This window comes from Castor canadensis, chromosome 14 (assembly GCF_047511655.1).
Source record: "Castor canadensis chromosome 14, mCasCan1.hap1v2, whole genome shotgun sequence".
Classification (NCBI taxonomy): Eukaryota; Metazoa; Chordata; class Mammalia; order Rodentia; family Castoridae; genus Castor; species Castor canadensis.
Genome location: NC_133399.1, coordinates 1,829,921 through 1,841,462, shown reverse-complemented (window position 1 = coordinate 1,841,462; position 11,542 = coordinate 1,829,921). Strand labels below are relative to the sequence as shown.

Sequence of the window (11,542 nt, the reverse complement as noted above, 5' to 3'; positions counted from 1 at the left end):
ACCAGGAGCGGGAAAGCTGGTGAGAGTGGTGGAGGGAGGAAAACTCCACAGGAGAGGGGGGAAGACCCACCTCCCACATGAGCTGAAAACAAACGTGGTGGCTGGCAGGAGCAGCAGCACCACCCAGTAATCAGGAGCAGGAAAGCTTGTGAAAGTGGCGGTGGGAGGAAAACTTCACAGGAGAGGCGGGAAGACCTACCTCCCACATGAACTGTAAATAAACACGCAGGCCTGACAATGTGGGGGCACTGTCACCTTTCCCAGTGCTTGGAAAGGGGAAAGCCTGTAGCAGATGCTCCCACACAGGAGAACTCTCTGAACAAACAAAGCCTGCAGGGCCAGGTGAGTGCTAAGCTCACCCCAGAGATCTGCATAAATAACACCTCCAGCAACAGCAGGCTGACAGCAGTGGGCAGGCAAGCCACAGCTGTAGATACCATTCACAGACCGGTCTCCAGACTCTTTTTTTTTTTCTCTCTACCTTTGATGAGAAAACAACCGAATTACACCTGCATGCCGAAAAACTTGCTGAAACTATATTGCATTTGAACTTGGGACACTAGGTGGGTTTTGTGTGTGTGTGTGTGTGTGTGTGTGTGTGTAGTTTTGTTCTACTTTAAGCGTCCCCTTTGATGAGACAACTACAGAACAACATATGAGGCACCATCTCCAGGATTGGAGACTGAGATGGACATCCAAATTATTAAGACGGAAACTTCATTGTATTTGAACTTGGAGGGTTTTTGGGTTTTTTTTAAATTTTCTATTTTCCATTTTATTTTAATTCATTTTTAATATATAGATATTTCTTTCATTTACTTATTTTTTATTTTTATTCCTATCTTAATTTTTTTATTTTTGATTTTCAATCCTATCTCTGTCCCTCTAATGTCTGTTCAGCTTACTGTCAATTAGTACACTAAAGCTCCCTGTTTATACCTTTGAAACCTTCTTGTCTGATACCTTGTTCTGCTTTCTCCCTCTTGTTTGTGTATTTGTTTTTCCCTTTTCTTTAACTTCTTGCTTTCCATCTCAGCTCACCCTTCCATTCTAAATATTACCATTGTTATTATTACAAGCTAGAAAATACTTAATTGCACACAGTACAGGGACAGTAACAACACCAAAGACAATGATGGGAAGACAGAAAAAACAGGGAAACCAGTTTCCCCACAGCAAAAAATTCGTACAGGAACCAGAGGGGAATGAAGAAAACAGAAACTCAGATCCAGACTCCAACAAAATGAAGATAAACTATGCCAAAGGACCCAATGAAGCCCACAAGAATAATTTAAAAGAAGACATACTACAGGTACTCAATGAGAATTTTACAGAGATGATACTGGATAGGGTCAACCAAAATGTACAGGAGAGAATCAAGAAATTCCAATACACCAAAAATAGAGAATTTGAAAAAGCAAAAGAAGAAATAAAGGAAACCATAGAAGCACTGTATAAACACCAAAGTGAAACAGAGAACATGATGAATAAACGGATAAATGAACTCAGGACAAAAATAGACAACATTAAAGAGGAAAACAGCGAGGATAAGGAAAACCTCAGAAAAAAGAATGAGAAAGAACTGCAAAACAAAACGGAAGGCCAATCCAGCAGAATAGAACAAACAGAAGACAGAATTCAGAACTTGAAGATGAAATGGTAATTAAAGGAAAAACCGAAGAACTATTAATTAAACAACTCAAGACCTGTGAAAAGAAAATGCAAGAACTCACTGACTCCATCAAAAGACCAAACTTGAGAATCATGGGCATCGAAGAAGGAGAAGAGGTGCAAGCAAAGGGAATGCATAATCTATTCAACAAAATAATAACAGAAAATTTCCCAAATCTAGAGAAAGATATTCCCATACAGATGCAAGAGGCCTCCAGGACACCAAACAGACCAGATCAAAATAGAACTACTCCATGACATATCATCATTAAAACAACAAGTTCAGAAACTAAGGAAAGAATATTGAAGGCTGTAAGAGAGAAAAAACAAGTAACATACAAAGGTAAATGCATCAAAATCACAGCAGACTTCTCAACAGAAACATTCAAAGCAAGAAGAGCGTGGGGTGAGATCTTCTGGGCACTGAATGAAAATAACTTCAACCCCAGGATACTCTACCCAGCAAAACTATCATTCAAAATAGATAGAGCAATAAAAGTCTTCCAAGATAAGCAGAAACTAAAACAATATGTGACCACAAAGCCACCACTACAAAACATTCTGCAAGGGATTCTGCACACAGAAAGTGAAACCCAACTTAACCATGAAAAAACAGGCAGCACCAAACCACAGGAAAAGAAAAAGCAAGACAGTAGAGAGTAACATCAACTTAGGTACACACAATCAAACCTTCAAACAACTAAGACAACTAAATGCCAGGAATCACCACATACCTATCAGTACTAACACTTAATGTTAATGGACTTAATTCACCCATCAAAATGCACCGCTTGACAAAATGGATTAAAAAGGAAGATCCAACAATTTGTTGCTTACAGGAGACCCATCTCACCAACAGAAATAAGCATAGGCTTAGGATGAAAGGCTGGAAGAAGATTTACCAAGCCAATGGCCCCCGAAAACAAGCAGGAGTAGCAATACTTATCTCTGACAAAGTAGACTTCAAACCTACATTGGTCAAATGAAATAAAGAAGGACATTCCATACTAATAAAAGGGGAAATAGACCAAAAGGAAATAATAATCAATCTGTATGTACCCAATGTCAATGCACCCAATTTCATCAAACATACCCTGAAAGACCTAAAAGCATATATAACTGCCAACACAGTGGTTGTGGGAGACTTTAACACTCCATTATCATCAACAGATAGGTCATCCAAACAAAAACTCAATAAAGAAATCCAAGATCTAAAATATGTAATAGATCAAATGAACCTAGTTGATGTCTACAGAACATTTCATCCAACTTCTACACAATATACATTCTTCTCAGCAGCCCATGGAACCTTCTCCAAAATAGATCATATCCTAGTGCACAAAGCAAGTCTCAGCAAATATAAGAAAATAGAAATTATACCGTCCATACTATCTGATCACAATGCAGTAAAAGTAGAACTCAACAACAAAAGTAAAGACAAAAAACATGCAAACAGCTGGAAACTAAATAACTCATTACTTAATGAAGAATGGATCATCGATGCAATAAAAGAGGAAATTAAAAAGTTCCTAGAAGTCAATGAAAATGAAAACACGACCTACTGGAACCTATGGGACACAGCTAAGGCAGTCTTGAGAGGAAAGTTTATAGCCATGAGTGCATATATTAAAAAGACTGAAAGATCCCAAATCCATGACCTAATGATACATCTCAAACTCCTAGAAACACAAGAACAAGCAAATCCCAAAACAAATAGAAGGAGAGAAATAATAAAAATAAGAGCTGAAATTAACAGAATAGAAACCATACAAAAAATTAATGAAACAAAAGTTGGTTCCTTGAAAAAATAAACAAGATCGACAGACCCCTGGCAAACCTGAATGAAATGAGGAGAGAAAAAAAACTCCAATTAGTAGAATCAGGAATGCAAAAGGGCAGATAACAACAACCAACATGGAACTACAGGAATCATCAGAGACTACTTTGAGAACCTATATTCAAATAAATTTGAAAATCTTAAAGAAATGGACAGATTTCTAGATACATATGATCATCCAAAACTGAACCAAGAGGAAATTAATCACCTGAATAGATCTATAACACAAAATGAAATTGAAGCAGCAATCAAGAGTCTCCCCAAAAAGAAAAGTCCAGGACCTGATGGATTCTCTGCTGAATTCTATCAGACCTTTAAAGAAGAACTGATACCAATCCTCCTTAAACTGTTCCACAAAATAGAAAGGGAAGGAAAAGAGCCTAACACATTTTATGAAACTAGTATTACACTTATCCCAAAACCAGGCAAATACACCTTCAAAAAGGAGAACTATAGGCCAATCTCCTTAATGAACATTGGTGCAAAAATCCTCAACAAAATAATGGCAAACCGAATTCAGCAACACATCAAAAAGATTATTCACCACGACCAAGTAGGCTTCATCCCAGGGATGCAGGGGTGGTTCAACATACGAAAATCAATAAACATAATAAACCACATTAATGGAAGCAAAGACAAAAACCACTTGATCATCTCCATAGATGCAGAAAAAGCCTTTGATAAGATCCAACACCATTTCATGATAAAAGCTCTAAGAAAACTAGGAATAGAAGGAAAGTACCTCAACATTTTAAAAGCTGTATATGACAAACCTACAGCCAGCATTATACTTAATGGAGAAAAACTGAAACCATTCCCTCTAAAATCAGGAACCAGACAAGGATGCCCACTATCTCCACTCCTATTCAACACAGTACTGGAATTCCTAGCCAGAGCAATTAGGCAAGAAGAAGGAATAAAAGGAATACAAATAGGTAAAGAAACTGTCAAAATATCCCTATTTGCAGACGACATGATCCTATACCTTAAAGATCCAAAAAACTCTACTCGGAAGCTTCTAGACATCATCAATAGCTATAGCAAGGTAGCAGGATATAAAATCAACATAGAAAAATCATTAGCATTTCTATACACAAATAATGAGCAAATGGAAAAAGAATATATGAAAACAATTCCATTTACAATAGCCTCAAACAAAATCAAATACCTAGGTGTAAACCTAACAAAAGATGTGAAAGACCTCTACTAGGAAAACTATACACTTCTGAAGAAAGAGATTGAGGAAGACTATAGAAAGTGGAGAGATCTCCCATGCTCATGGATTGGTAGAATCAACATAGTAAAAATGTCGATACTCCCCAAAGTAATCTACATGTTTAATGCAATTCCCATCAAAATTCCAATGACATTCATTAAAGAGATTGAAAAATCTACTGTTAAATTTATATGGAAACACAAGAGGCCACGAATAGCCAAGGCAATACTCAGTCAAAAGAGCAATGCTGGAGGTATCACAATACCTGACTTCAAACTATATTACAAAGCAGTAACGATAAAAACAGCATGGTACTGGCACAAAAACAGACATGAAGACCAGTGGAACAGAATAGAGGACCCAGATATGGAGCCACACAGCTATAGCCAACTTGTCTTTGACAAAGGAGCTAAAAATATACGATGGAGAAATAGCAGCCTCTTCAACAAAACCTGCTGGGAAAACTGGTTAGCAGTCTGCAAAAAACTGAAACTAGATCCATGTATATCACCCTATACCAAGATTAACTCAAAATGGATCAAGGATCTTAATATCAGACCCCAAACTCTTAAGTTGATACAAGAAAGAGTAGGAAATACTCTGGAGTTAGTAGGTATAGGTAAGAACTTTTTCAATGAAACCCCAGCAGCACAGCAACTAAGATATAGCATAGATAAATGGGACCTCATAAAACTTAATTGCTTCTGTTCATCAAAAGAAATGGTCTCTAAACTGAAGAGAACACCCACAGAGTGGGAGAAAATATTTGCCAGCTACACATCAGACAAAGGACTTATAACCAGAATTTATAGGGAACTTAAAAAACTAAATTCTCCCAAAAACTAATGAACCAATAAAGAAATGGGCAAGTGAACTAAACAGAACTTTCTCAAAAGAAGAATTTCAAATGGCCAAAAAACACATGAAAAAATGCTCATCATTTCTAGCAATAAAGGAAATGCAAATTAAAACCACACTAAGATTCCACCTCACCCCTGTTAGAATAGCCATCATCAGCAACACCACCAACAACAGGTGTTGGCGAGGATGCGGGGAAAAAGGAACCCTCTTACACTGTTGGTGGGAATGTAAACTAGTACAACCACTCTGGAAAAAAATTTGGAGGCTACTTAAAAAGCTGGACATCGATCTACCATTTGATCCAGCAATACCACTCTTGGGGATATACCCAAAAGACTGTGACACAGGTTACTCCAGAGGCACCTGCACACCCATGTTTATTGCGGCACTATTCACAATAGCCAAGTTATGGAAACAGCCAAGATTCCCCACCACTGACGAATGGATTAAGAAAATGTGGTATCTATACACAATGGAATTTTATGCAGCCATGAAGAAGAACAAAATTTTATCATTTGCTGGTAAATGGATGGAATTGGAGAACATCATTCTGAGTGAGGTTAGCATGGACCAAAAGACCAAAAATTGTATGTTCTCCCTCATATGTGGACATTAAATCAAGGGCAAACACAACAAGGGGTTTGGACTTTGAGCACATGATAAAAGCGAGAGCACACAAGGGAGGGGTGAGGATAGGTAAGACATCTAAAAAATTAGCTAGCATTTGTTGCCCTTAATGCAGAGAAACTAAAGCAGATACCTTAAAGCAACTGAGGCCAATAGGAAAAGGGGACCAGTAACTAGAGAAAAGGTTAGATCAAAAAGAATTAACCTAGAAGGTAACACACACTCACAGGAAATTAATGTGAGTCAATGCCCTGTATAGCTATCCTTATCTCAACCAGCAAAAACCCTTGTTCCTTCCTATTATTGCTTATACTCTCTCTTCAACAAAATTAGAGGTAAGGGCAAAATAGTTTCTGCCGGGTATTGAGGAGGTGGGGGGGGGAGGGAGGGAGTAGGGGGGAGAAATGAGCCATGCATTGTATGCATATATGAATAATAAAACAATAAAAATTTTTAAAAAACAATAATTTCCCAATGGAAGAAAAAGAAAGAAGGTGAGAACACCCTCCATCATTTACTTGTGGCTCACCTGATTTCAAGAATTATGCAGCTTCATAGGAACAACTCTCTTATTCAGGGAATACAAGATTTTGTTGAGTTCTATAGATCTACATTATTTAAAGTGCATATTATAGCCTAGAATGTTGAATATTGGGGAGTATTAATTATGTTCATAAAATGTTTTCATCAGTTATTGAGTAATGAATTCTATAAAAATTTTATCCAGTTGGCTGATAGGCATGTTGAGTTATCTATCATTATTTTCTGATTTTTTTTTTTGGTGGGACTGGTCTTTGAATTCAGGACTTCATGTTTGCAAAGCAAATTCTGTATCTCTTAAGCCACAATGCCAGTCTTTTTGCTTATTTTTGGAGATGGGATTTCATGAACTATTTGCCCTTCACCAAGAATATTGACACATAAAAGTAGACGAATCCTTGAGAAAAGAAATGACTAGCTTGGTGGAAGGGCAATTGCCTACCATGAGCAAGCCATAGGTTCCATTTCCAGCACTAGAAAAAAACAACAATCTAAACAAATTGAAACAAAAAAAGAAATGAAATAAATGAATTCAATTTTTCAAATAACACTACAAGAAGAACAGGATACTTTCATTATCCTTATTGGTTTCTTCCTACTGTTGCTTTCCCTACTTCAAACCAGCAAATGGATAACTAAGATCTCTTTCCAACAATGGTTACTTCAACTTCCAACTTAAAAGATCATTATAATACACAATACAGAAGGAAGAACTTGGATCCTGGTGGCTCACACCTGTCATCCTAGCTACTTGGTAGGCTGAGGTCAGGAGGATCATGGTTTGAGGCCACCCTGTGCAAATAGTTATGGAGACCATATCTCCAAATAACTAGAGAAAAATAAATGAGATATGTCTCCAGTGGTAGGGCATCTTCTTTGAAAGGAAAGCCCTGTGTTTAAATCCCAGTCCCACCCCCCCAAAAATGAAAAAAACAGAAAAAAGATCTTTCTCTTTCATATTAATTTACTGGATTATTTTATGTGGCTTACTAAGTTTATTAGGGCTATGATGTCACTCATTTACACCGTATTCCACAACTACTCATCAACATAGATTTGGTCATATAATTTTGAGTAGGAGCAGTGATTACAGAATTTTGAGATGAAATGAAGCCCCTGTTCTACTCTAAGGACCTGAACCTACTAATTCCTGTAGTTATAGAAACCAATACTCTTTGGCTTCATCTATGGCATGATGCATTCAATGAACTGCTATCATCACAGAAGCCAGTGACTCATGGTCTTGATTGTCAGATCAACATAAAATTCCACATCAATCTGTCCTACAGCTGTGTAGATTGTTTATGATTCTAATTCTATAGACTTCCTTGAGTATGCTGTAGCACTAATAAAACCTATACATAGGTTTCAGTTCATACTCTTAATAACTCTCTATCAATATGACACCTAGTGCCCCACCAAACCAAGTATATCATGTAGTATACCCAACCCTTGACCATTAGCAGAAGCCCTTTTTGCCTCACTACTGATAACTGAACTAGTAATATTCCACTCTCACTCCTGTCTTAAATTTAATAAACAATTAAGTAAAAATATATGAGCAGATGCAAGGTGCTGTGTAAGAACGAACATGTCAAGACCATACATAAATACAAACAAAAAGGATTATGCTATGGCATAGTTTTATCTATCTTCCATCTTTTTTTAATTTGGAGGGTTCTGTGAGTCTTCTACCCACCCATACTTGGACTTGAACTCAGGGCCCACAACTTGAGCCACTCCACCAGCCCTTTTTGAGGTGGTTTTTATGGAGATAGGGTCTTGCAAACTATTTGCCCTTGCTGGCTTCAAACTGCAATTTTCATGATCTCCGTGTACTGAGTAGCTAGGATTACAGGCATGAGCCACCGGTGTGTGGCGTTCTGCCTCTCCTTACACATGTATATTCAGTGCTGAGGATCCTACTCTCTTAGTATTTATCAGATGACTTGCCTTGCCATCATACAGCTTTAGAAAAATCCAAAAGAGATAATGAGCACGCGTTAACTTTCTCAACAAGTATCCTGCTTTTATTTATTACTTCACATTTTGATTGTCACAATTGAACATTTATACAGAAAACAAGTCCCTCAATGGCATATCAGTCTGTGAAACCAATATGACTAAAATTAGTTGCCAAATTTTTAAATACTATTACATTCCAACCATTTGTTCTAGAAATTGAACTCTGAATGTTCCTACCACGAGCTTCACAAACAAGCATTCCTTTTTCAGTTTTTGGGCAGAGTCTTGCTATGTATCTGAGGCTTTCTTCAAACTCACGCCTATGGCTTGTGTCAGCCTCAGTCTCATGAGTCTCCTATCTCAACCATACTAGTCCTGAAGTAGGAGGCAAGGGACACCAGGTCCAGATATTATCTTTCTCCTTGATTCATCTTAATGTTTTCCTGGTTAACTGTCTTAATAATGCATGCTTCTTTCCTAATTCTCATTTTTACATATTCTTGTAGTAAAATTTATCCTTTTCATAGCTTTTGTGATTGTGATAATACAGAATACTTTATCCAACAGCAGAGTATACATCCTTCAAGATAACATGTCATATCCCAACTCAAAACCAAGACCATGTTCCTACCTAAAACAAATGAAACCATATCATCTCAATAATACATAAGACAAAGATCATGTCAGTAAGATTGAAGGAAGGGAATAATATCTGCACAAGTCATTAATAAATGTGAAGATGGTGGACTGCACTAGTGGCACCAGTGAATTATCAGTACCTCTGAGGCATAGAGCCAGAAATGTGGTGAGGTGTTTTCCTTAAAGCTGACAATGATGTGAAGGCCCTGAAGGTTCACTAGTGGACAGCACCCAATACAAAGTAGAAAACTGCAGATCAGGAGAGAGGGAGAAAAAAAGCATAAGCCTGTGAAATGCACAGGGTCAGAGTGCACACTTAAGTAAAAAAACCAAGAATCTTACAAAATATGTAGTGTGGTTTCTTGGAAAATAGACAGAAATATATGAATATCACAATATGTACCTACAGCACACTTGGAGAGAAAGTAAGCCTGAGTGTGTAGAATAGGGATGGGTTGAAATGCATGAGCACAATGGACACTGCTCTCAGCAAAAGGTCTAAACACACATAATCTCTGCATAACAGGCTGGCACTAGGAAAGTTCTCTCTTCTGCTAGGTATTCCCAGGGTGCAGTGATGGGGGGTCATTTTGATAAGCTCCTGGGTCTGGCATTTTAGCACTGAAGGGTCCCTGCATTGTCCTATCCCTGGGAACTTCCAGCAAGGGTCAGTGGCTGATCCAGGGAGTGCGGCCCTGGCATGCTGGTCTCACTTGGGGGAATGGCCTCAAGTGAGATCAAGGGCAGAGCTCCATGTGGTGGGAAATGATGAGATATGAAGGGGACAAAGGAAATTTGTTACCATTTGGGCCATTGGTCGGGAATCACATATTAGACAAATACTCAAATGTTGTATAAAATTAAAGACAAGTGGAAAATTTAAATGTATTTGAATTCACTCATAAACCCTCACAGTTCTAAATCAAAGTAGAAACACCGTATCAATGGTTCTGATTAAACCACTCAGTATGATGTTCGCTTAAGCAGCACATGTACTGCAACTGGAAGGATTCAGAGAAGATTAACATGGTTCTGCACAAGTATGACATGCAAATTCCTGAAGCATTTTATATTAAAAAAAAACAGTACCAAGAAACTCAAACACAACTTACAGAATTATGTCACGTTAATCCATGTACTTTCTTTATTGAGTTGTTATTGTTTGAAGTAGGGTGCTGCCAGTGTCCAACTATGTACTTAAGCAGTCCACTGCCTCAGGTTTCATTACAGCAGGGTTTACATGTAGGCACCAGAATGATAAACACAAAGCTGATGTTCAGGTGTAAAAATTAGATATACATAGTTTTTATGAATGATAAACAATACATTTTAAGTTTAGTCGTGTTGTCTAGAATATTCTGTACAAATTTACAACTTGCTCATATTTCTTAGACAGCTTTCAAATATATGAAGAATTTTCACTCTATTTTTACTTATTTTTCTAAATATTCTGGGTGTTGTTCACCAAAACAGGGTCTCCCTATATAGCCCTGTCTGCACTGAACTTGCTATATTGATTGATGGTCCTCAAACCTGTCGTCTAACTGTCTTCACTGAAGATGTGAGTAAAACCACACCAACTATAATGACAGGTTTCAATCCATTCTGCATTTCATTTGTGGGACAGACAAACCCTTTTGGGCATCTCTGTGAGACACAGATCATGCTGCACAGAAACCCATGACCTCCTGCCATCTCTGCAGTCTGGAGAGGTACAAGCTCTAATGCAGAGCTCCCAAAAAGTGCTCCGGGCATAGAACACCGCACACATAGGTAGAGGACACAATGCCAAGGTTTCATCCATCCACCGGCCCCAACCCTGGAAAAAAGAAGACCAAGTGACAAGCAGCACCAGCAATGACTTAGGGCTGGAGTCTTAAGGACTGTGAAGGGGAGGCCCATTTCCACCACAGTTGCCAACTTTGGTGTCAACCCCCTGATCCTCCCCAGTCTGGGGATTCAGGTCAGAAACTGACCATTTCCTGCTTCTGTGGTGACCCAGTTCTCCCACATCACCAGTGGCACAAACACAGCACAGTGAGAAACTGAGTCACAGGGATGGATCTCAGAAGCACAGGGAGATCCAGAAAATGTGGCACTCGGAAATGCATTTTCTGTGTTAAGCAGTGAGGCCTCTTCCTGATGGCCTCTGATTGGGCTCTTCCTACAGTTTGATCCTTTGATCA

General features: G+C 38.3%; 1 non-coding gene across 1 annotated transcript; it reads left to right on the top strand.

Moving 5' to 3' along the window:
- Positions 1-10,329: 10,329 nt before the first annotated feature.
- On the top strand, positions 10,330-10,433 carry LOC141417066 (U6 spliceosomal RNA). The gene has a single exon (XR_012441693.1). It is a non-coding gene; the product is annotated as a U6 spliceosomal RNA (small nuclear RNA).
- Positions 10,434-11,542: the final 1,109 nt, after the last annotated feature.